Here is a 22,991-nt window from a genome sequence, read left to right on the forward strand (position 1 = left end):
GTGTGTCCTGGACCCTTAGCTGGCAACAGAGTGTACTCCTCCTACCAAACTGCAAGTACTGAGCTACACATGAAAATCCAGATGTTTTGGTCTCTTAATAACTAAGAGTGGGCTCTTCACATCAGCAATGACCGCCACCTCTCCGACCAATTTGGGTTTCCGATGGCCAGCCGCTCTTTGCGCCAACAGTGACCACCTGTGTCTCCTGCCAATGTGAAGCTCTAGCAGTGAGCTGTCCTTCAAGCTGACAACAATCTACTTGTGCCACCGACCAAAGCAAAGCTCCGGCTGAGGCTCCTTGGAATGTGAGAAGGGAAACTCTTCACAGGGACAAATTTGTTCCCTGTATCCGACATGCACTCCATTGTGGTCGACTGGAACTTGTGGCTTTGGCCCAGTCCAGTACGACCAGATACCCAAGAGTGGTGCTTTGTACTTTTTGCCACTAATTTCACCTGAAACTTAAAAAAAATATCATAACTCTGTTTCTAATTATTTGATTGTTTTGTTTTTGCGTCATTGCATTTATTAAAATGTACTCTATTTTCTAAATTGGTTTGCGATTTTTCTTGTGTTGTGTTTTCACTTTATTACTGTTTGAGTGGTACAAAACACTTTACACATTGCCTCTAAGTTAAGCCTGACTGCTGTTCTGCCAAGCTATCAGAGGGTTAAGCACAAGTTTATTTAATTACTTCTAATGGTTCACCCAGACAAAGATTGTAGTTATTGCCTGAGTGGGGTTCTCACCCCTGTGTTTTTTGGTGGAAGGAGTTGTGGCCTGGAGGCCCTAACACGCACATATCCTGGCATAAGCTTATTTGCATACCTATCACCCTTCCTCTTTCCATGCCAGCCTGGTCTTTGGCTGCCTTTAGGGCTTCTACAGACTCTGTGAATCTTCAATTTCAGGAAAGTGGGGTCTGGAAATTGTAAAAAGGTGATACAAAACTGTATGAGACCAGTGCATTGATTAACGGCAACTGCAGATCCATGTTGTCCTTTAGGATATCAGGGTCTTCTTCTTCAGGGAATTCAAGAGCTACCATAAAAGGTGACCACTGTCCCAGTTCCAGAGACAGAGAGGGTATCCATAAGAATGCTGACCGGTTCAGGACTTGAAAGAAGTGACTTCCTTTCTCCCCTGCCAGCCATGATGATAACAGCACTTTTATCCATTCTTCAACTGGTAGCTTCAGGGGGCTTACTGGCTTCAATGACTCCAATAGATACTTATCTCCATGGTACCGTCCAACCACCTTCACAGAAGTACCTAAAGTTCTTTGTAATGGATCAGCACCATCAAGTTTGCATTCTACCTTTTGGACTAGCTTTGGCTCCAAGAGGGTTCACCATATTTTGGCTTGTACAGTGGGAATCTTACATCCCAGAATCTTTTTAATCTTTCCCTATCTTGATCATTGGTCAACTTGTGTCTCTTCTTCCTCTCAGGGATCCAATGTAGTTTAACAGGTATGCAAACTTCTCCAATCTCATGGCTTCATTCTGAAAGTTAGCAAATCTCATCTGACTTTATCTCAGAACTTGTAGTTTATAGGTGCAATCTTCAGGATGGATTAGGGGTGATTGTTCCTTCCTCTGTCTCGTCAAAAAAAGCTGCCTTCTCACTTAACGTGTCTACAATCTAAACCTTGGGCTTTGGCCTTTCGTGTGACTGTCAGTCCAAGAAAACATGGCAGTCAACCTCCAGCTTGTTCCTTGGTTTCTGCTTCCCTTTCAACCATCATCTACTACAGTACTTAAATTCATCCTCTGTGGAATGCAATGTTCAGATTAGATGACTGCCTAGATATGTTAAGACCTGGATTGGTAATAGGTCTCTGCTCACCTGCTGAAAGGTGTTCCTCTAACACCTCCACCTCCAGTGGTTTTAACAACAGATCCCAGCAAAGTGGGTTGGGGGCAATGTTGAAAGACAAGTGCATTTAAGGTTTTTATTCTGTGGAGGAAGCAATGGTTTTCTCCAATTCGAGAGAGTTAGAAGCAATTCATGGAGCCCTGCTCTTTGATTCTCTCCTGAAGCATAAGGCAGTAGATGTCCAGATGGACAATTGGGTGGCTTGAGCTTACATAAATCACAAAAGGTCAGATTCCATCACCACCCTGAAAGCCAACACTAAGACTTTGCAGTTTTAAGTTAAAGAGTTAAGTGCAATCTCCCAGATCCTAGAGGCCAAGTTGGAAGATTTCAAGGGGTGATCCAGGAGGAATAATGTTCGACTAATAGAGGTGCTAGAGTGCTCCGAGGGAATGGCAGAGGATCTATTTGTCGAGGACCTTATACTCAAACACCTGCAACCTTGTAGTCTCTCTAAATACTTTTCGGTTGTACAAGCCCACAGAGTCCCAGGTACCCCTCCAAACTGGGCACACCACAACGCCCCATTCCTGCTCGCATTTTCAACAACTTGGACATCCTTCTTTAGGTTAACCCGATCTGCACCACCGGTCAAATGCAATAATGTTATGATCACCTTTTTCCCAGACTTTACTATCCGAGTGCAAAGTCTATGCCACTCCTTTCTTGAACTTAAAAAGAGAACTGAGAGAATGTGACATCAAGTACTCCATAATATTTCCAGCGAAACTAAGAGTTGCGGCGAATGGTAAGATCTGGTTGGTACTTTACCACCTCAGAGGAGGTCTGGGAATGGCTTGAGGGCTGGAGAGTGGTGGGAAAAGTAGGACGCAGACCCCGATCAAAGTGACAACAAGAGGGCAGAAAGACCGCGCATAAGCCGGGTACTGAAGCCAGTTAGAAGCATCACACTGATCTGTTGGAGAATTAACTTTATCTGGGGTTTTTTTCCCCAAGAGATCTGGCTGCACATTGACTCACAGTGGTAACTTGGCACCTACCGCTAATAATTGTCTCCGCACAGGAGGAATTAATACTCCTTGCATTGGTTCAATAACTGTGGTAACATTAACCTTTTCTTCACTATGGGTGGCGAGGTGACCTTCAGGTGGTACCAGCAGCCTCCTTTGGTTTGTATCATGTTTTGGGGTGACTGGAGCTCTGCACAGTTGGGGGGCTGGCAGTTTTAGGTCTGCCATGCAGGGAGGCAGGGTAGGGGTATGATATTGGGGTTTGTGTTAACAGGTTTGTTTTCACAGTGTTTTCTCAGTCTTATGGTGACAGCATTATAATGTTGCAGCACAAAGTGGTTGATCCCGTCTCCTTTCCCCCTATTGTTCACCCCAGTCAGAAGACCCACTGTAGGCCCACACATTCTGCTCCTGACGCCCCATAGAAAATTGCTGTGGTCCATGCTGCGACATGCCCCGGACCTTGATTGGGGTTGTCGGCTGCGGGGACTCCCCACTTTTTGCCACCAGTGGTTCTCCATGGCATCCACCATAAGTACTCCTAGTTTTAAGATCCTCTCCTGGACAGTCAACAGACTGGGAGATAAAATCAAGTGAGGAATGGTCTTGCAATACCTCAAACAACACTTGCATGAAGTAGTCCTATTGCAGGAAAGGTATCTTCAAGGCAACACCTGCCGTGCCCTAGATAGGTGGAAATCCAATATTTTTCACCCATAGGGGATTTATGAAGGGGTCCATAGGGGTTGGAATACTTTTGCATATACAGCTCTCCTTTATTGTGCAGAATACTTGGCCTGACCCACACAGGAGATAAGTTGGGCTGACAGGACAATTGTAGGGTACAATCCTCAACATCATTTCACTCTATATTCCTCCCAGACTTCATGATGCAGCTTTTGCAGACCTAGGCATGCTCCTCCTTAAACTCCCTGAAGATTGCTTATTGTTAGGGGAGACTTTAACGACACTATTTGTGAGGCCAGGGATCGATGGCCCCCTCGTCACCCAAAGATGCGGCGTCGCCCACTAGCTGACTTTTTGTCAGTGATTGGCCTGGTTGACACGTGGTGTACCCTCCATCCCGCAGTATGACAATACATGTACCATTTGGATGCACGTGGGAGCTTATAGCATATTGATTGCATTCATACCCTGGCTAGAGACCTTTCCTGCTTTCGGTGAGGCCCTCCACCTCGCCAGCGGCATCTCTGATCACCCACATGTGTGCGTCACTAATGGCCTCCCAGACCTTGGTGGCAGGTGAAGGGTGGCACTTAATCCCTGGTACCCTAAGATACCCTACATTCGCAAAGGCATCCAAGAAGCCACAGAACACTACTTTCAAGAAAACGAGGGCTCAGTAGAATCTGAACAGACGCTGTGGGAAGCTTACAAGGCTGTCATTAGAGGTCAGGGTATAGCGCTGATAGTGGGCCATAAAAACTCAAAAAGAGCCCAACTGGAGCGTGACATCCAGAGGTTGTAATCCCAACATCTAGCAGACAACCAGGGCCATTTACATCAAGCACTATCCCTAAAAGAGAAGGAATACCGAGATGTCCTGACATAAGCTGCTAGAAATCATTACTGAGCCACTCAACACCGCCTATATGAAGTGGCGGGCAGGGATGGTAGATTACTGACTTGACTGGATAGGACAGGACAGGCGGTGTCTTGATGGGCTCTTGAGATCTAGAATGACAGAGACACATGGACTAGGAATAGACAGGGCAGAGGTGACACATTTGCAAATTAATACACTCACCTCTATTATTCAACACAGACAGACGCAATTGAAGAATCTCATGAGGAGCTTGCTGATATTCAGATTCCGGAACTCTCACAAACCGATAGATAAGCCCCAGCGAAAGATCTGACAGAAAGCGAGGTTATGCAGGCTATCTGTGACTTAGCGTCTGGAAAGGTGAAGGGCCCCCAATAATTACTAAGCTGAAGCATGCCACCTCTGGTGGGTGAGGGAAACTGTCCGTTAAGGGGACGCCTTTTCAGTCTTGGTGTTGATTCTGTTAGACTTACTTCTTTATATAGACCCGAAGGCTGTTGTGTGTTTGATTAATTGAGTAAAGGAAGTATACCCTTGCTGGTCTATATACCTCCTCCAGCCCCCATTTTTGCATATTTCCTTTTTGTGAAACAAACCTTGCCTTTATGGATTGCCTCTGGTTTACGTTGGGATTGATGGTGGCCAAACGTAACATTACTAGGCTTTGTTAAGCTGATACAGCACCGCAATTAAGTGACTGGAAGAGAGACATGGACTGGTGTATGCAAGCGAAGAGAATGGTCTATGAAAGTAAGGGTTGTCAGAACAAATGGACCACAGTATGAGGAAATGGAATGTCTATTGAGGGAACCTGTACTCCTGTTGTATGCGCCACTCTAAATGCTTAAGTTTGGGAGCGGATGGACATCTTTCCTACCTAGAAGGTTGTGGGGGTGGGACGGGGGATATTGAGACTCTACCACAATGTGCCAATGTACATTCTATATAATGCGTGTACCAGAATGTCACCATGTTTCTTTTTGGTTTGTATGCAAATAAAAATAATTTTTAAAAATCAGAGACAAAGGTATCTGCACAGTTTAATCAGGGCAATCAGAAGCCTGTAGCTAATAGTAGTGGCTTGTAGTCTTAGAGATATTACTTTCGGCAGCGAAGGGTAACTTCCAATGTTAGCCGACATTTAGCTGCCCCAGAGCCTTGAATTGATGTTTGTCAAGATCTTTTAGTTTGATCTCACCGTTTATGCTGGCCTTGGAGTTTGGAATCATGGCTTGACCGTCTGTGCAACGTCTATAGTAGCCAACTGCCCATGCTAGGGAGCAGAGGGAAAGGGGAGAGTTCCAGCAGTGTTAGTGAAGCTGCAGGTCATGATCCTCCAACTCCTTGTGAGGTGGTTGCTGAGCATCTCGTCAAACACCTCCAGGGAGGCCAGTTGGACCGAATATACCACACCCCTACTTAGGACTGAAGGGAGCACCCAAGTCAAGTCTTATTGTCAAGCCTCTGACAAGAGTAATACAAGAATTTGATGGGTTCTTGCTGCTTTCACACTAAAATATCCACTAGGAGTACCAATGATGACAGATACGATGAGGGTAATCAGGAAAATGGAAACTTGGTCTAGGTAGCAATTGTCAGTGACACTGCACGTCAATCAGTCAATATTCAAGCCCCATGGCCACAAGCAATAGGTCAGAGAGGGCCAAGGATTAGAGAAAGCCGCCATCTGCTCTATTCTGAAAAGGGTTCTGTGTGCCAGATCAGTCACCCACAAAGATAGGCCTCTGGTCTACTCAGAGACATGTTCGGGAGCACACTAACAAAGGGCAAACCGGGGGTGTGAAGGAACGACGACAACAATAACTGCTCACTACAGCTCCTGTCAAAGTGGTGCCTACGCAACCTCTCACTCGGTGCATCACACTTGTGTCTACAGTCATTCTAGCAAAGTTTATTATTGCTCCAATAAAGGGGATGCAGCTCATTCTTCAGCCAGCTTCTCAATATAGAGATACCTCCTCCGAAGCAGCCCCGTGGGATAGTCACGAAAGGCACCAGCTATGGAACTCAGAAATCTTTCCGTGCACACTGGTGTGTGCCACCTGAACATCGGTCAGTGGAAGACCCTGGCACACTGACTTGGGGACTCTACCCCATATTTATACCTCGCTATCAGACAGGTCTGTTATGGGTAAAGTCTGATTTTAGGGAGTCTGGTTTTAGGGTAGGTGATTTATGTTCACTCTATCTGCTCTGTCATATCTCTCTGTTCTGTAGACCTGGCAGGATGGGGCTGGAGGTGGGTGTTCCCTGGGAGGAGCTTGTGAAATAATGACACAAAAGGAGCAGTACCTTCCTGGCTTGGCTATTACAAAAAGCAATCTACAGCACACCTTTGGGAAAGAATGTGATGGAAAGGGGCAGAAACTGCCCCTACACTTCAAAAGAGTCACCTGTCCTTCTCTTCATATGAGTGGTCCATTTCAAAGAACTTCAGAAATGTTTTGGACTTTGCTAGAGTTCACATTCTCTCTCGATTTTTGTTCTTGTGAACCACACGATCACATGAGACCCAAAATTGATTACTCTCTCCCTGCAGCCAACCACAGTACAGGCACTCCAACATGCCACACATTACCACCCTTTAAATCAGTGTAACAAAATCCTACATGCTCATGTAAAACTCTCTGTATTTTAAGAAATTGCTTTGCCATGTGACCAGTCAGCACATGGTCGACTTCTGTTTGGTGGTTTCATACCCACCCACCTACAGAGCTCTGAAACCCTGCCCAGTGAGTTTGCACTATTTAAATCAAAACATAAAAAGTAAATAAATCCATGTCCCACATGGATTGAGCAAAGGACTCCATTAAATAGAATTGGCAGGCCTTTTAAAACAGAAAATGCCAGTAGGTAGCTCTGCCACTGAAGCCAACCAGTTAAAAGGCCTACTTTGGATAGAGTCATTTGCTACCCTGCTTACCCAATGTGTGTCAAGGTCGGAGGCCAGACCAAGGCCTGTTGGTGCCCCTACCACTGGTTGATGCGTTGAGGTATTTGCCCACCCTAGGGAATACCAAGTCTTCCCCTGGTAGTTTGTGAAGTAAATCTTCCTTAAGAAGGTGTATGATTCTAAATAACTGCATTATAGTCTTGGTAGCTATGGATCTCCAACCCAGTCTCATGATAGATTAGTGGATTTCATTGTCCTCCTTAATCATGTAACATTGACAGAAGTATAGAAGCCTTTCTAGTTAATAGGAGGAACATCTAATAGAAGATTGATGGGGATATTCTCAAGAACATGTGATAACCACCACAAGTTTAGCCTAATGCAACTTTGCATATCGCAGTCTATCGCGGGAAAACAACATCGCGTTAACGTAGTATTCCCAACCTTGCGGCACCGTGCGATAGTCCCACGATAACACGTCAAATGACTGTGTTAAAATCAACGCGACGCCGCAAAAATGCAAAACACGAACGCGAATAAAATTGCGATGAGGTCAACCGCGATACAAAAATCAGCGATAACCAGCGACAGGCCTGCAATTCCCACGCGTCATGCGGGAAAATGCACTATAAAAGCTGAACAAGAAAAACACACTATAAACAAAATAAACTGCGTAGCAACATGGATGCACCAGGAACGAGTGCCTAGGTCAACGCGATCCCCACTAGCCCCACAGACCACCAGCAAGGAACCTCGGGGTCGGGGAAGGTGAAGGAGAAGAGGAATAGGAAGACGGGGTACAGTCCGCAGGAAAATAGGATTGTCGTCACGGAGGTGACAGAGCACTAACAACAACTGTCCGTCACCTCCACCCTGTCATTGGCAACACAGACGGAAAAATGGCATTCCATTGTGAATGCAGCCAGAGTGCCGAGGAGGCCAAGATGTGCTGGCACGATGTGAAAAGCCAAACCCAGCAGAAACCCGCTGCCAACAAGACGGCATCAACGGCGAATGCAGGTGGAAGTTCTGCGCCACAAGAGGAACTGGAGCTAATGGTGGCCACAGTTATCAGTGTGGAGACGGTGTAAGGAGTTAGGAGTCTGGCTACTGCTCGATATGACCTGACACAACATCAACAGGGTGAGTAACGAACAGGGACTGGGGGGACGGGGAGACGGGCACAAAGGCACGCATGCACAACGATGTGTAGCACACCGCACACTCACAATGACCCTGGGTCATGTCCCTGATCACCGTGGCACACTGCAGCACACATACAAACATCAAGTAGGCCCCCATCCTCCATGTGCCCAAAGGGGTCACAGCACACACATCCCCAATTCCACAACACACACATGCACCCGTGCGAAACACAGCAAAGATGTGGATGTGAGAGCCACACTGACAATGCAAGTGACACCACATGACGAGCAGCATGGCTGGAGTCCAATCATCATGACATTGTGCACGCCATGACACTGAGGTGGCCGAGTGTGGACCACATCCGGAAAGGAGCAGGTCACACTCTGACACATCCACGGGCACAAACAACCGCTGACGTCAACAATACATCTGCAGACAAATAATGCACAAGAGTACAAAAACCGTCCAAGAGCACAAATGACCCAAATCGCCAACATCACAGCACCTTAAAAGCACAAAAGCCAATGGCACACCTCCTCCAAGGGATAAGGGGCAGCAAAATCACAGCTGCAGGTGTGACTCTCCCACAATGCAGCACACACACATAGCAATGACAGCACAGCCACATGGATGACAATGTGGAACACAGTGGAACACTTACACTGCAGAACAGAGGACAGAACTGAGTCCGCCTGTGTGTAGAAAGTGGCCAATCATATCTGACATAGCAGGAAACTGTGAGATGAAAATGTACGTGTACAACCTCACCTACGTCATGTAGTATACATGTACACTGTCCCGCATCAAATAGTCCGCCCCTCCCAAACAGTCACAATGTACATTGTCATGCAGTCTGTATGTAAACTTGAACAATGCGTCAACATACATGCCAACACAATGTCAACAAGCATCTCCCCTTCACATTGCAGAGGGACAAACAACACCTCCAGCAGAGCAGACCAGACAACTCTACAGTGATGCTGAAGAGGACCTCCACTCTTTCGACACCGATGCCCTACAACAGCTCATGGACATCTTAGGCAATCGACCTCCAGGAGCAGGGCAGCACCACTGCATCGTGGATACCCCACCCCCTGCACAGACAACACAGCTGGACGCACCCACCACCCCGTCTGGCTCCCAGCAGCCCACCGATGCACACATCGCATTCCAAGGCCAGGTGTCAGACTGCCAGAAGGGTGTGGCTGAACATGTGCGGGTGGGGTACTACCTCAAGGAAGCCGAACCAGATCACATACATGGCTTTCTAAGGCCCATCAGGGACAACCTACACTACCCAAGGGAGACCCACACTGCGACAGAGACACATGCCGCTGCACATTTCCAGTACTGAACCACATCCAGAGCCACAGGATAATCACCCACACCCCACGCTGGACTGGCATACGCTGGCCCAGTTCACTCCTCTTACGTATTGAGGGGGGGACGACAAAGCTACATGTGCAATGTCTCACCTGCTGCCTGCGGTGACATGGCTGCGTCCTATGTAAACGGCACAATGTAATGTTGTAGGGCCCAGGTCCCTAGTGCAGACATCATGAGTACACAGACACACTCAGATAGTTCGATGAACTGGCTACGGGCACGTGCGCTCAACAGCTTTATTGGCATGATGTACAGTGACGCATGTGCTGGATGTGTGTGGGGTGAGTGTAAGCCAGCCCTCATGGAGACATTGGTGCTGGCAACAACTTGAACAGTGATCACAATTAAAGCGGAAACAGAAAACACCAGCATAACAGAAACAACTGTGAAGCATCATGGTGGTAGCCGGAGAAAGTACAGTGTTCACCCAACATGTAAGCCAAATGGTTCATGATTTGTTGTGTACTGAGTTAGTGGCACCTAAAGAGCTGAGCAGGGTATCAAGCGGATGATGCCACCCACGACAGGTGTGAGCAACTCTGATAGCCTGGCAGTATGACACTTCCGACTCTGGCACCTGTTGTTTGGAGTTGGTCCTGGCAGTGGTGGCGTGTGCATCCTGTGGTGATGCGACATCCGGGCAGGTCAGAGCACGATTTGATGTGTTAGCCCAGGTAGAGCGCAGTTGGGGCCAGAGGCAGCGGACAGTGCAGGGACACAGACACATGGCCTTGATGACCCCTAGTCCATCGACCCAGAGGCCATCCAATATGCTATCAGACAGGGGCCATGACTTGAGCTGCACAGAGTTAGTGGCCCCAGATGCACTGCGGCCGGCACAGGCACACCGCCACGGGACGGTGACTTGCGGTGCAGTGAGATAGGGCCATGCGAGCAGAGCGGGTCCTCGTCGATGTCAAAGGTGAACGTAGTGGAGGTTTGAAGGGGACAGTGGAAGGTGTCCTCCAGGGCATGATGCAGAGGGCAGAAGCCAGACGGAAGCGGCAAATGGAGGAGTGGAATGCTACAGCCACGTTTTTGCCAGTATCTCCGATATGATGATGAAGACAACACCCAGTACATAGACTCAGTCGCCACCGAAGTTCGACCAGAAAAGTGTCCATGGATGTCGGGGAACAGACTTAGTGGCACCGGAGCTGAAAGGGGATGCAGATTGCGATGAGGCAAGTACAATGATATCAAGTCTGCCATAAATAAATCAAGACTGAGTTCCCAATGTGTGACCTACTCGACCGCAGTGTAGGCCGGAGGCAGCAGTAGAGTACGTCAATGGGAAAGGAGTAAAGCGGGCCTGTGTCGCGGAGGCCTGGATGGTCTGAGGAGGCTGCCTAGGTCGTGGGCCTCGGGCTTGGAGCTTGCGGCGGCACGTGGTGGGCCCTCTTTGACACACGCCGGTGTCGGCAGGTGAGCAGTGAGGCCTGGCTGCGCAGGGGAGGGCAGGACGGGTTCGCACACCAGCGGTCCGGGGTGCAGCAGGCGCACAGGATCGCAGGCCACACCGCTCACGGCGACGGCCTCGTGGCGGGGTGGGAGGCGCCGCCCTGGCAGACACGTTGGGCATTCCATAAGAGAACCACGCCCAGGGCTACATGCTTTTTATTCACACCCCTACGCTGGCCTGACGTATGCCGGGCCAGCTCATTCTGCATACACTTACAGGGGGGGGACGTCACAGGCTCACTTCCGCGATCCTCCCCACTGGCTGGGGTGACATGGTTGCGTCCACTGTCCACTGCACTCCAATCACCAGCAGTGCATGTAGACATGGATATGTCTGTGGTCTGCATAATGCAGTCTGTCCAGCACATCTCTGCCACACTTGGCATTGTGTACATTCTCATTCATGGGTCACTTGCCTCCTTCGCACATGCCTGGTTCCCACCTCTCCCCACATTCCACTATTGTGTGGCTGAGGTGCCATGCCGTTGATGGCTCATGTACATGGCTAGCCCAGGTTGCCACAGTAAGTTGTGCTGTCGTGTCTGGTGGGTGGGTATGTTGTTTGGCATGTTGTATGTGATTTTGTGATGTGTGCATTGCCAGAGTTGTGAGTTGAATGATTGTGGAGTTAAGGTGTGTGGTGTGTTCATTTGGTACTTGCCAACGAGCAGTGCATTCCCATAGGTGCCATCCTGGAAGCGCTGGTTGATGTTGGACTGTCAGAAGATGTTTGAATCATGCACACTGCCTGGGTAGTTGGCGACGACATTGGTGAAGAGTCCCCGGTGGTCCACTTTTGCCTGCACATTGATGTTATGCGTGTGCTTTCTGTTGCGGTAATTGTGTGCAGTGTTGGCAGGGGGCACAAGTAGGACATGTGTGCAGTCGATTCCCCCCAATACGTGCGGGAATCCAGCTATGGCGTATAGTCCTTGCTTTGTCTCCAGCTGTTCCTGTGCATTGTGGGGGAAGTATAGGTACTGGGGTACCTAGCTGATGATGACATCCAGGACAGGTGTGTGGAACTTGGATGGGGCTGGCTGTGAGACTCCTCCGACTCTGGCAGTTGTTGGTTGTGAGGTCCCAGTGGCCAACAGGTACAGCACAGCCAGCAGCTTTGTCTGCGGAGGGATGTTGGTTGTCCGCTTTGTTCGTACTGTCAGCCTGTGGGCAATGATGTTCAGGCTGCAGAGGATGGTTTTCCTTTTGAGCCTGTAGTGGGCATTGACATTGTCTGATGTTGGGTCTGTGATGCTGGTGCATTTCCAGATGGTCCGCTGTCTTTGTCTGCGCTGCCTCTGTGGTGGTCCGGGGGTGCGGGGGGTTCCAGGGGGGGGCGGTCCTGGGGGTGGTGGCGGTGGGTGTTGTTGCCCTCTCGGGGCTCCGGGATGCATGGTCAGTGGCTCCATGGCATCTGTTCTTCTTCATGTATGGCTCTGAGCTGGGCTCCCTTTGCTGGTGCAGGTTGTCGCCCGACTTTACACCAGGTCAGAGCAGGTGTTAATTTCCTGCTGCTAACGCGCCTTATCACCTGTTTTGGGATCTTATCGTCAATGTGGCTGGTCGTTGAGAATGTTCCGGAGTGGTGTTGTCGTGGATTTTTGCTCGGGAACGCCTACTCTGTATCTCATTAGCGATAGTTGCTGGGGTCATCTGTGGCAATGTTTTTTGCAGGTGCTATCGCAGGTAAACTGGTGGTGTCGGCTGTTAGCACCAGCTTGTGAATAGGGCGATAAATTTATCGCGACTTTGGCTGCAATAAAGGGCCGATAACTCAACGATAGCTCCTTGAGAATATGCACCTGAGAGTAATAATGTACACCATATCTGGGGAAAGAAACAATTAGGTGATACACTCCCACAGGTTTAGAGTCATCCCTATTCAAGATTCTTGTACTTCTGCTGTGAGAAAGCTTATAAAATAAGAAGGGGCTGAAACGTGCCACAACTTTTTAGAGGCTAAAACTCAAAAGAAGGAAGTTGAAAAAGTATGAGATGACTTAAACAAGAGAGTGTAAAAGAAAAAAACTCTATCAATGTAACCAAGCATTCAGTATATAATGGAATGGTATGGTGCTTATAGAACGGACTGCAAGGACTTTTTTGATGATCTTTTTAATGCTTTTGTACTTATTTTGCGATTTTTACAAAATGACAAAATGTATGACAATGGAAAAAATAAATCATATTGAAATAAATTTGCTTCGATATGTATATGACATACCTGCCTTACTGAAATGTAATACAAAGGTTCTCTGGTTTAAAAAGTGCTGTATAAAATAAGTTGAAATAATAAGTGCATTCTATTTATGAAAACACAGGACCCATGATAAAGTGACGTATGGTTCCTATTTTTTCAACTAAGACTAAATGTATCCCTAAATGATAACTTTATTTACATTATTGTGTCCATTCTAAAGCTGAGATATAGCATTGTCAGTGCATTTGCCCTCCCTCCTCCCAGGCGACTAATATATTTTGGTTGTGGTGATCATGTCACCAGGTACCAAAAGGTAGTCCCCTGAAGATCACCACTACCAGGGTATTAAGTAGGTCTCACCTTGAAATCTTCTCCAGGGTTGAATTTCCCAGGACTGTGGTTTCAGGATGAGGAATCTCCTTAATCATGAAAGAGATGTGTGATCTAGCTGGTATGCTACTCAGGATAACAGAGCTTTGCTCTGGGTCTCAATTCATATCCTGCAAACCCTGAGCTTGCATGCATGATTGGCATGCACGCTAAGACAGACAATTAGAAATACACAGAGACATGCTATCACGGAGCTCAGGGCAGTTGTTTGAGCTCCACTGAGCCATGCAGAGGACATTCCCATCCCAGCACATGGCTGTTCCCATTCTACGTCATGGGTCTTCAAGTCGAAGAACTGTCCAGATTTTTCAGCACCATGGCATCGTACAGTGATGTAATCTCACTCGTGTTGAGGACTTCATCAGCAAGACCATCTTGAACATCGACATTTTCACTATCAATAACCTTGATGCCAATTTCACTTTTCTGGCACCAAGAGACCACTGTCGGGGTTTTGGCATCAGAGGTGATGAGGACAAGTACACCCCCTCTGGGTGACTGAGACCATCCTTTAGATCTCAAATCTTCATTCGAAAACTGGCTACTCAAAGAAAGAGGATCTATTTGGTTAGTCTCCTAAAGCCCCCATTGATTCTAACAGAAAACAAGAGGTTGTCTGAAGCCGAAGGCAAGAGCTACCCCAGTTTGAAAACACTTTCTGCCATTAACAGATCCACATGTTCTCTTTGAAGAGTTCCAGTATATCAAGAGTTAGACTATTTGAAGCATTTGAACTGGCATGCTTCAGCTGATTCAAATATCAGTTTATAAAGTAGGCCACCACATCAAGGACAGTGGTAGTGTTTTGACGTAAACAGCTCCACTGTAAAAGTGTGGTTCTGCAGCTTTTTCCACTTAAATATGATTTTGCATTTGCCATTTTCAGATTTTGATAAAAGTAATAGTGTCGAGCTAAAAAGGATAAAAATCATTAAGTTATCTTCACAAAGTGTACTGTGCAGCACTTGACACTCTGCACAAGTTGAATAGTCAAGCTGAAGCTGTTGATTGATATATTCAAGTCAAGTTTAACTTTATTGAGTTTATGCCAGTAAACAATAAAAGCATCACATCAATACAAGTAAGATTTAAAAGAAGGAAAATTAATAAATAAGCATCCAAATGCACGAAGTAAAACGAAATAAAATAAAACATTAAAAATGCCAAATCCACAAGTTAAAATACAATTGCTGAAATTTTAACTTTTGGAGCTCCTTTTCCTTTCAATGTGTTCCAAATGCCTTCTCTCAGCAGACAAAGAAACAGGTTAGGTGCATTTTGAGTACTTATTGCACAGGGCACATAGTCTAAGTAAATTACATTTCCAGGGCATTCAATTAGTCCCTATCGTGAAGTACCTGAGATAAAAACATAGCAATCCGATGGCAAGCTATCATGTCTTTCAGGTCGTACAAATACTGGAAGGCCTCGTGAGGTTAAAAAAAACTTTTTTTAAAGTGTTCTAAGATGAAATTTCCTATGTGCCAAATAAAACCTACAAAAAGGTACTATGTGCTTGGCAGACTGCTCCGACTTAATATCACATTGGCATTTCCGGTGAGGGAACCCCACCCTTCCCTCCTAGGAAATGAGACCATACCATGGAAGATAAGAAGACAAAGGCGAGTCAGGGGGTATCTGTGATGATTATTATTTGTTAGCAAACGGTGCGAGTTACAATCGGGTTACTCGTTCAGTGCTGTGCATCTGAACACAGAAACCTTACAAATAAGTGCGGGCCTTATTCTCATAGCAGGCTTAGAGTATGTATTCCCTTAGGTCATTTTTGGAGTAGACCGTATGCCCCGGAATCCCTTTTTATCTGACGTAGGCCCCTCAAACTATGTTTAACATGTTGTAGCCAGGATATTTTAGTGGGGTGATCGAGACCCTATGCAAGCCTTGATAATTTGTCTGGTGAAATGTGTTTCTTCCTTAGACCAAAAAGATCACCATAGTAAGATGGGATTAAATTCCAGAGTATCTATCAGAAAGTCGGTTCCCAGTTCCCAGTGAATAATGGAGTCTGGTGTTGACTGGGGTAGAGCTAGGAGTCTCCTTAAAAACGTGTCTTGCTTCTGCATAATTTAATTATCTCCCACACCCCAAATTCCTGCTCCATAAGTAGCTGAAGAGATGGTTTTGGCGTTAAATAGAGTTAGCAGCTCTTTAATTGGTTTTGTGCCTAACTTAAAGCAAACCTAAATAGGGCGTTGTTATTTCTGTTTGAGGATAGCTAGTTTCCTAGATATTTAAAGGTTTTGGTGGTTTGTATCTTACACCCCTTATTATAGAAAATATTCAGCCCGTCCCTTTTTTAGCCACAGCTCATAGTAAAGGTTTTTGCTATATTGATTTTCATATCTCTTTCTTCCATGAAGTCAGAGAAGCAATTAATCAAAATCTGTAGGCTTTTTGAGGTTAGGGCCATAATAGCTGCATCATCAGCATAAAGAAGTATAGGAAATTGCCACCACCCAACATTTGGGGTGTCTGCACCTGCTGCCTATAATGTCTTGACTCCGTTTATATTTAGGAAGAAGAGGAAGGGGGCCGAACCCCTCTCCCTATATCAAACGGTTGGGTCAGCTCTTCTTTTGTCCCATAGCAGACTTTGGCTGTAAGATTGGCAAACACGTGCGCCAGGAGCGAGATTATCTCTTTTGGGGCCCCCATTTTGTCCATACAGACCTAAGGGTTCCTATGGCAGACCAACTTAGGTCATTAAAGCATAAGTGTAGTGAACCTGTTTTTGTTAGGGTGTACTTCCCCATCAAAAGGTCAACTCATCCGTCCCAAGCCCTTTTCTGAACCCATATTGGAAGTCTGTTAAGATTGCATTCTCCTCTGTCCAGGATTCTAATCTCTGTAACAGGACCGTCCCAAACGTTTGGCATAGGAGTCGAGTAGAGAGACTGGGAAAAAAACATTTTGGGTCATTCCTTGATCCCTTTTTAAAAAATGGGAATGATCAGTGAATGCGACCAGGATGGGGGTACGTATACTGCTACAGACGCATTTAGGGCCTTAGTCATCAGTGGAACCTATAGAGCCGGCTCTAATTTATAGGTGTCCAATGGAACCATGTCTTAGCCTGGGGCTTTTCACCCTAGGTCTTTTGTTTATTGCCCTTAAAATCTCTTCAAATGTAAAGACAATATCTGTTCTTGAGAGAGACACTCTAGACTGTTGAGTTCAGTCATCATCTCTTGAACAGGAAAATATCAAACCAAAATGGGCCTCCCATTGGGCAGGGGTGATTGAGGAATTCAGATCGGGGCCCATCCCCATGGCGAACAATGGGGCATTGATTGCATACTGTCCTTGGTTTCTGCGGCCTTCAATAAGTTCCCCCTGGCTTCCCCTTGCAGTTCTTTCTTTCTGTTTTTAATAGCGGTTTTGTAATTCGATCTGGCTTCCAGTACCGCTGTGGGATCCCTTGGGCGCTGATGTATATTCGGGCATTTAAAGAGGTGACAGTTTTGCCCGAACAGTATAAACATCCACAATTGACTAACTGATGGAAGGGCATTTCTCAGCAGCATTAACTAAAATCATAAGTACTTAAATGCAATTCAAACATGATGGAAAGAATCGTGACATCCTTCCCATGGAAGGTTCTCTTTCACTACCCATGCACATTAATGTTCACATTACAGCTACTGCTCTCAAAGACGGGACTCTGACCTTAGAAGAGAACCAAACATGCTGCATATGTTTGTAAGGTATTTTGATGTCTTGAATTTTAAAGTATTTGCTAGTGAGAGACACATAAAGTACATACAAAGGATACCATTGTTCCTCTGCAAGGCTATTTCCCAATTAAAAGAGGCGCTTTGAGAGGCTGTACAGTATGAACACTGAGCAAACCTGAAACTGAGGGCAAGTCTTAGAACCTAAATTGCTTTGAAATAGGAGCTAAAATGTTAGTTATCCCATTCATTACTAAACAACCCCAATTCTACTCTCTGGCCTTCTTCCTTTCACATTGCTCCACACACGCCAACTTTTGGCACAAATATTTAATGAAACAGTGGACTTTCAACTCATCTTTAATCTGTATGGGATCTGAGGCAATTTTAAGAAAGCGGAAATTTAAATTATATAATACATGGGATTCTGTAATCCCTTTATAAATGACAGTCACTTGATTTCTTTATAACCAGTGACGCACCAAGTTACCATATGTAAGGAAAAGACATCAGAACTCGACTATTATAAAGTAATTACAGTCGAGTTTTTACGTCACAATGCCTGCGAGTCAGCAACGGAGGTAAAAGGCAGGTCACAGAACATAAATGGTGCAGCTGTTTTAAGCAACGAAAACGGAACATTGCTTTTGTTTCTTCTGCTCTATTTCAATAGCTTACAATGCCAAGCAGAGGGAATATGTTTATTTTTTGCACTCTTTAGATAGGGAAAAAATATACAATTGTTCTGCATCTTTTTTGCACATTCTGAGCTACTGCAGCTTTTGGGTTGTGTGTTTGTCAAACTGACTTTATTGAAAGTTTTAATACCTATTTGCAACAAATATATAACGTTTTTGATGTTTTTAGTTTTGCATTAGAGGTTTTATTTGTATTCCTCATGTTTGCAAACATGCTCGCTCTTTTATATGAAAGAGCTATGCACCAATGTTTTAAGTGGTTTGTGGGAAAGGTGATGGTGTGACCATGTATTATATGGGTATAAACTATCCCCTAGCATACCTGATAAGGACGTTGCAAGTCACCTTGGACTTCCATACCCTTTTAAAGGAACTTGCCCTTAGGCTTTGTTTCTCTATATGGTTACTTGCAATTTCTGTATAATGTATGGCAGGGGCTACTTTATCCCTTGTATAATCTTTATCTAGGAACATCTGGAGTTTCCCACCTCAATCAAGAGAGATGGCACGCATGATGCTGATTCTGGCAATAGGCATTGTGATGTTACAACTCAACCATAAAAACTTATTAGAGTAGAGTATTTATTGGCGCCTCATACAAGAAGAATCCCATTGGCGGAACCTCTTTATCTATACAGGCAACAAAACTATGGAACTTCTTTCGCAAAAGACAAGAAACATCCAAAACCACAAGCAATTTAGGAAGATACTAAAGACCTAGGCACAGATTTACTAAGATTTTGCGGCTGGGTTGCATAACTGTTTTGGCGCAGCTCCGATGAAAAATCTCATTTGAGATTTACAACGCCACTCCTAGCCCATTTTGCATGACTGTTAAAAAAAAAAGTAACACAAGGCAGTGCATAGCGCACAGTGGCGTAGCTAGGCCTCAGACCACTTGTGGCGGTCCTAGCCTTTGCTGCCCCGCAGCGGCTGTAAGAGCAGGAGGGGGGTCGGGGGTGCTGGCGAACGAATCCTTTGTTTGCCGCCTCACTCGGCCACAGGTAACAGCGGGGGAGGGCCAACGCCCCAAAACTCATGCCGCCCGGGACAGGCCGCCCCGCCAACCCACACCTCCTCCCTTGCTATGCCACTGATGGCGCAGTCTTGCATCAGGCAGTCATTACACGGGAGGAGCACGAGCATTCCTGTGCACCCACCCATGTAATTTCACACAACCCTCATTTACAAAGAGTTGTAAACATAGGCTTAAGTCAAAATAGTGTGCCTACCCAAGGCTGGTGTAACAGGAAGAAACAACTTCAGTCCTCCTTTTTACTTCCTCTTTATGTGTGACAAAGATGAAAGCAAGCTTCCAAGGATAGTTTTTGTGCAGAAAGGTACCCCTTCCTGCAGAAAAGTTATCCTGACCTTAACGCAGGTGTCCTTGCGACATGCCTGAAGGGTGTCTGTGTTGGTGCTAGGCCGCCACAAATGCACCAACACTAGGTGAGAGCAGCACTGTGCCATACCTTTGAAAATATGGCACAGTTTTGCTCTCTCCCTTTCACGTAACGTAGTTCAGCAACTTCACTTGCTGCGATGCGTTGCTTGAAATTTTAGTAAATATGCCCAGCCCCCATGGTTCTTTCCCAACCACCAATGAAAAATTCGACCAACCAGTAGAAAGAACTCTTTGCCATCACAATAAAGTCATAGACACCACAGAACTCAGGATCATATCACACTAGATCTAGAGCTTTTCACCTTTAAGGATGGTGGCAGGGGTGCAGGCTTCACTCCATCCACCTGTTACAGGCTTGGATTGACACGGTAGGAGCAACCTCTTCCAGTCGCGCGCAACACCAACACATTCCCACATGTGCTAAACTGCGTTCCATGAGAATTCATCCCACACTATCAATGACATCACTCTCCAGTATCCCAGCTCTCACTCGTTTTCACTCCCCTACACGCGAATGGCACAGTAACATATGGCACAATAAAAACACAATTCTGGCCATTATGTATGATATAGGCCGCTTTATAAACCAACACCATGCCAATCAAGCATGCCCCACCATTCCACTTCCCCACCTTATCAGGGTATGAGGTTCTATATAACTGCAAATATAATAGAATATAATTTTCACATTACAGGTGGCTTGTGATTTCACAGGTAGACTGTAATAATAAGATTAGGGCCTGGTTTATATACAAGCATTGCCGGCTGCAATAACATACTTATCATCCATTTCATGTTCACAAAACTCTTTATTTGAAACTGTACGAAGTGGCAAGAACTGGAGGTGGGGCAGGCCGGTTGAACCAACAAAAAGGGTGACGTATTACAGTGCAGACGTTGATTAAACGGAGGCCTTTTGAGAATTCCGGGGTGAATGTGCCGGTGAGTTTGGGAGTGAGGGTGTACGGAGAGAAGTGTAGATTATACGGAAAATTCCCAGCTCTAAACTGTGGACCAGATGTGACGCGCACGGGGTGCTGCTGCGAAAGGAACCTGGTAGGGAGGACAGGGCCTGCATTTCCATCCCCTTCCCTCTCCTCTCATGAGCCACCGAGGAGCCAGAGGATAGTAACAACATCACTTTCAGCGGCGGTTGCTGCTGCGAGGAAGGGGTAATATCGGAGGCATTCATGGCTGGGTCCGAATGAAGCCGAGAACACCACCTCATTTATCCCAGCAATCTTTACCTAGGCATTTCGGCTCCTCCTCTTTCTAACATCTGCTTTTCAATATTTTACCTAGCTGTGTCTATTTTACCCTTCGTGGCCGGCTATGGCTATGCCATATGCCAAACAGCCCCTACCGGAGTTTCCCCTGAGGTAATCTTAGAGTGCGTACGTACCTTACCCAGCTGTTGGCGGGAAACGGACACGGGCTAACGACGCGCGTCTTCTCTGTTGTCTCCACCGCGCGCCTCCTCTAACTACAACAGCCAGCTGCGGATCAGGCTGCTGAGCGCGCGGACAGGGGAGGGGTGTGAGGAGGGGATGGAGGTGAGGAGAGCAAAGGCGAGTGGGGAGGGAGGCGGAAGGGATATAGAGTGCGTATTTGATAGTGAGCGTGTGTGTGTGTTGTTGCAGAGGGTAGTGGATGGTGGGTAGGCGAAGATGAAGAAACAAGAGGTGGCTTGTGAGGTGATGAGGGTAGAGGAAGAAGAGGCTGATTATTTGTAAAGGGAATGCGGAAGAACAAAGAGTCCAAGGAAAACGCAGGACCATTTAAGAAGGACGCGCTTGTACAAAAAAGGGACAGTGCACAGAGAGGATGTGTCAGTGAAATGAAAGGTGGGATAAGATGTGATAAATAAATGAGTGTGCGAGTTTATTGAGGATTCACCTGCAGCTAGCCAACAGAAAGAAAAAAAGCTCTAGAAAATGGCGTGAGTAGTAAGAATTAAGGGGAGTCAGACTGAAGGAAGCCGAAGGGAGTGTGAGTTTGAAGGAGTTGCCTGTGAATAGAAAGGGTTAGTGAGGAGAAAGAAAAACGTATGGCCAAGGTTTTGTAACAAGAAACGTGTGAAAACACATAGGGGTGAAGGGAAATATAGCCCTTGACTTCCTTTGCACTACTTGTAACCAAACCACCCACCTGCCTTTTATTTTTAGATTTGTCAGCATTCTTTGATGCCTTGACCATTCAATTTTTGTTCAACCGTTTCAAAGATGTCTGCCTCACTGACATGCTCTATCTTAGTTTACGACCTTCCTTTCAGGCTATCAATTTGATTTCCCCCCACATTTGTGTTTGAAAGATTTGGAATTGAAACTTGGATTTCCTCAAGTGTCTGCACTGTTATCTATTGCAGCAGTTCTCAACCTTTTGTCTTCTGTGGACTGGCCCCACTGAATCACTATAGGAAGTTGTGGTTCCACACCGTAAATATTTCTATGATTTGAACTCTAAAACAATATACAAAAGAAGGAAGCATATATCAAACAAGTACGCATATTATGAAATATTTTATTTAATGCACAGACAAAAATATGCAAACATCAGACTTTATGTTTTTGAACAGCTTCATTTATTTAAGATTCACTATACAATAGTATCATTAGCCTGGAGTGGATGTAACCCTAACTTCCACTTGGTAAAGGGGTATAAGCCATACATATCTGTCATTTCTGCAAAATAGCTAGTAGAGGATAAACAATAACAAACAGTCTATGCCCATTGACTGCAGTTCATGGTAACATTAGCCACCTTCTATAACCACATGAGATATATACAACTCATGTATTTCAATCTGAGGTATCCGATACTGAAGAATTTGTTCTCGCCACTCTCACTAGTTCAGGCAGACCCGGTAATCTTGTTGTTACCTCAGTTCTTTTGACGTATGTTACAAATGGAGTCCATATCTTTTTGAAGGAAGTTATCCGATCTCTAAGCAACACAGTTAATTTCTCCAGTCAAACTTTAATTTTAATTGGAGGGTTGGAGCTGTTCAAAACTTTGTTTTATTTCTAATAGACGATTAAATGTGCTAGACTCCAGCATATCAGTTAGTCTTTTTTGCATGCTCTCATTTTGTCTGAGGGTACCAAAGCTTCAATTGAGACCCCAATTGACCACACTGGATTCTGTTTATTGTAATTGCGCTGCTTCGTCTCATCATGTTAAGGATAACAGCTTCTTTTATAGCCTTTTTGGCTTTTAAAATTTCTTCACATTTAAAAAGAATTTTAAACGTTGCTTTTTAGGTCCGCCCAGACAGCGCGTGCC

General features: G+C 45.8%; 1 protein-coding gene across 1 annotated transcript in view; it reads right to left on the reverse strand.

Annotated features, from left to right (window-relative positions):
- The window catches only part of LOC146797984 (uncharacterized), a 35,496-nt gene extending 14,279 nt beyond the window's left edge, over positions 1 to 21,217 (reverse strand). Inside the window, exon 1 of the mRNA XM_085627843.1 lies at positions 21,112 to 21,217. The gene's annotated coding sequence lies outside the window, so the exon portion shown is untranslated. The remainder of the gene's footprint in view (positions 1 to 21,111) is intronic.
- Between the last annotated feature and the right edge of the window lie 1,774 nt (positions 21,218 to 22,991).

This window comes from Triturus cristatus, chromosome 9 (assembly GCF_964204655.1).
Source record: "Triturus cristatus chromosome 9, aTriCri1.1, whole genome shotgun sequence".
Classification (NCBI taxonomy): Eukaryota; Metazoa; Chordata; class Amphibia; order Caudata; family Salamandridae; genus Triturus; species Triturus cristatus.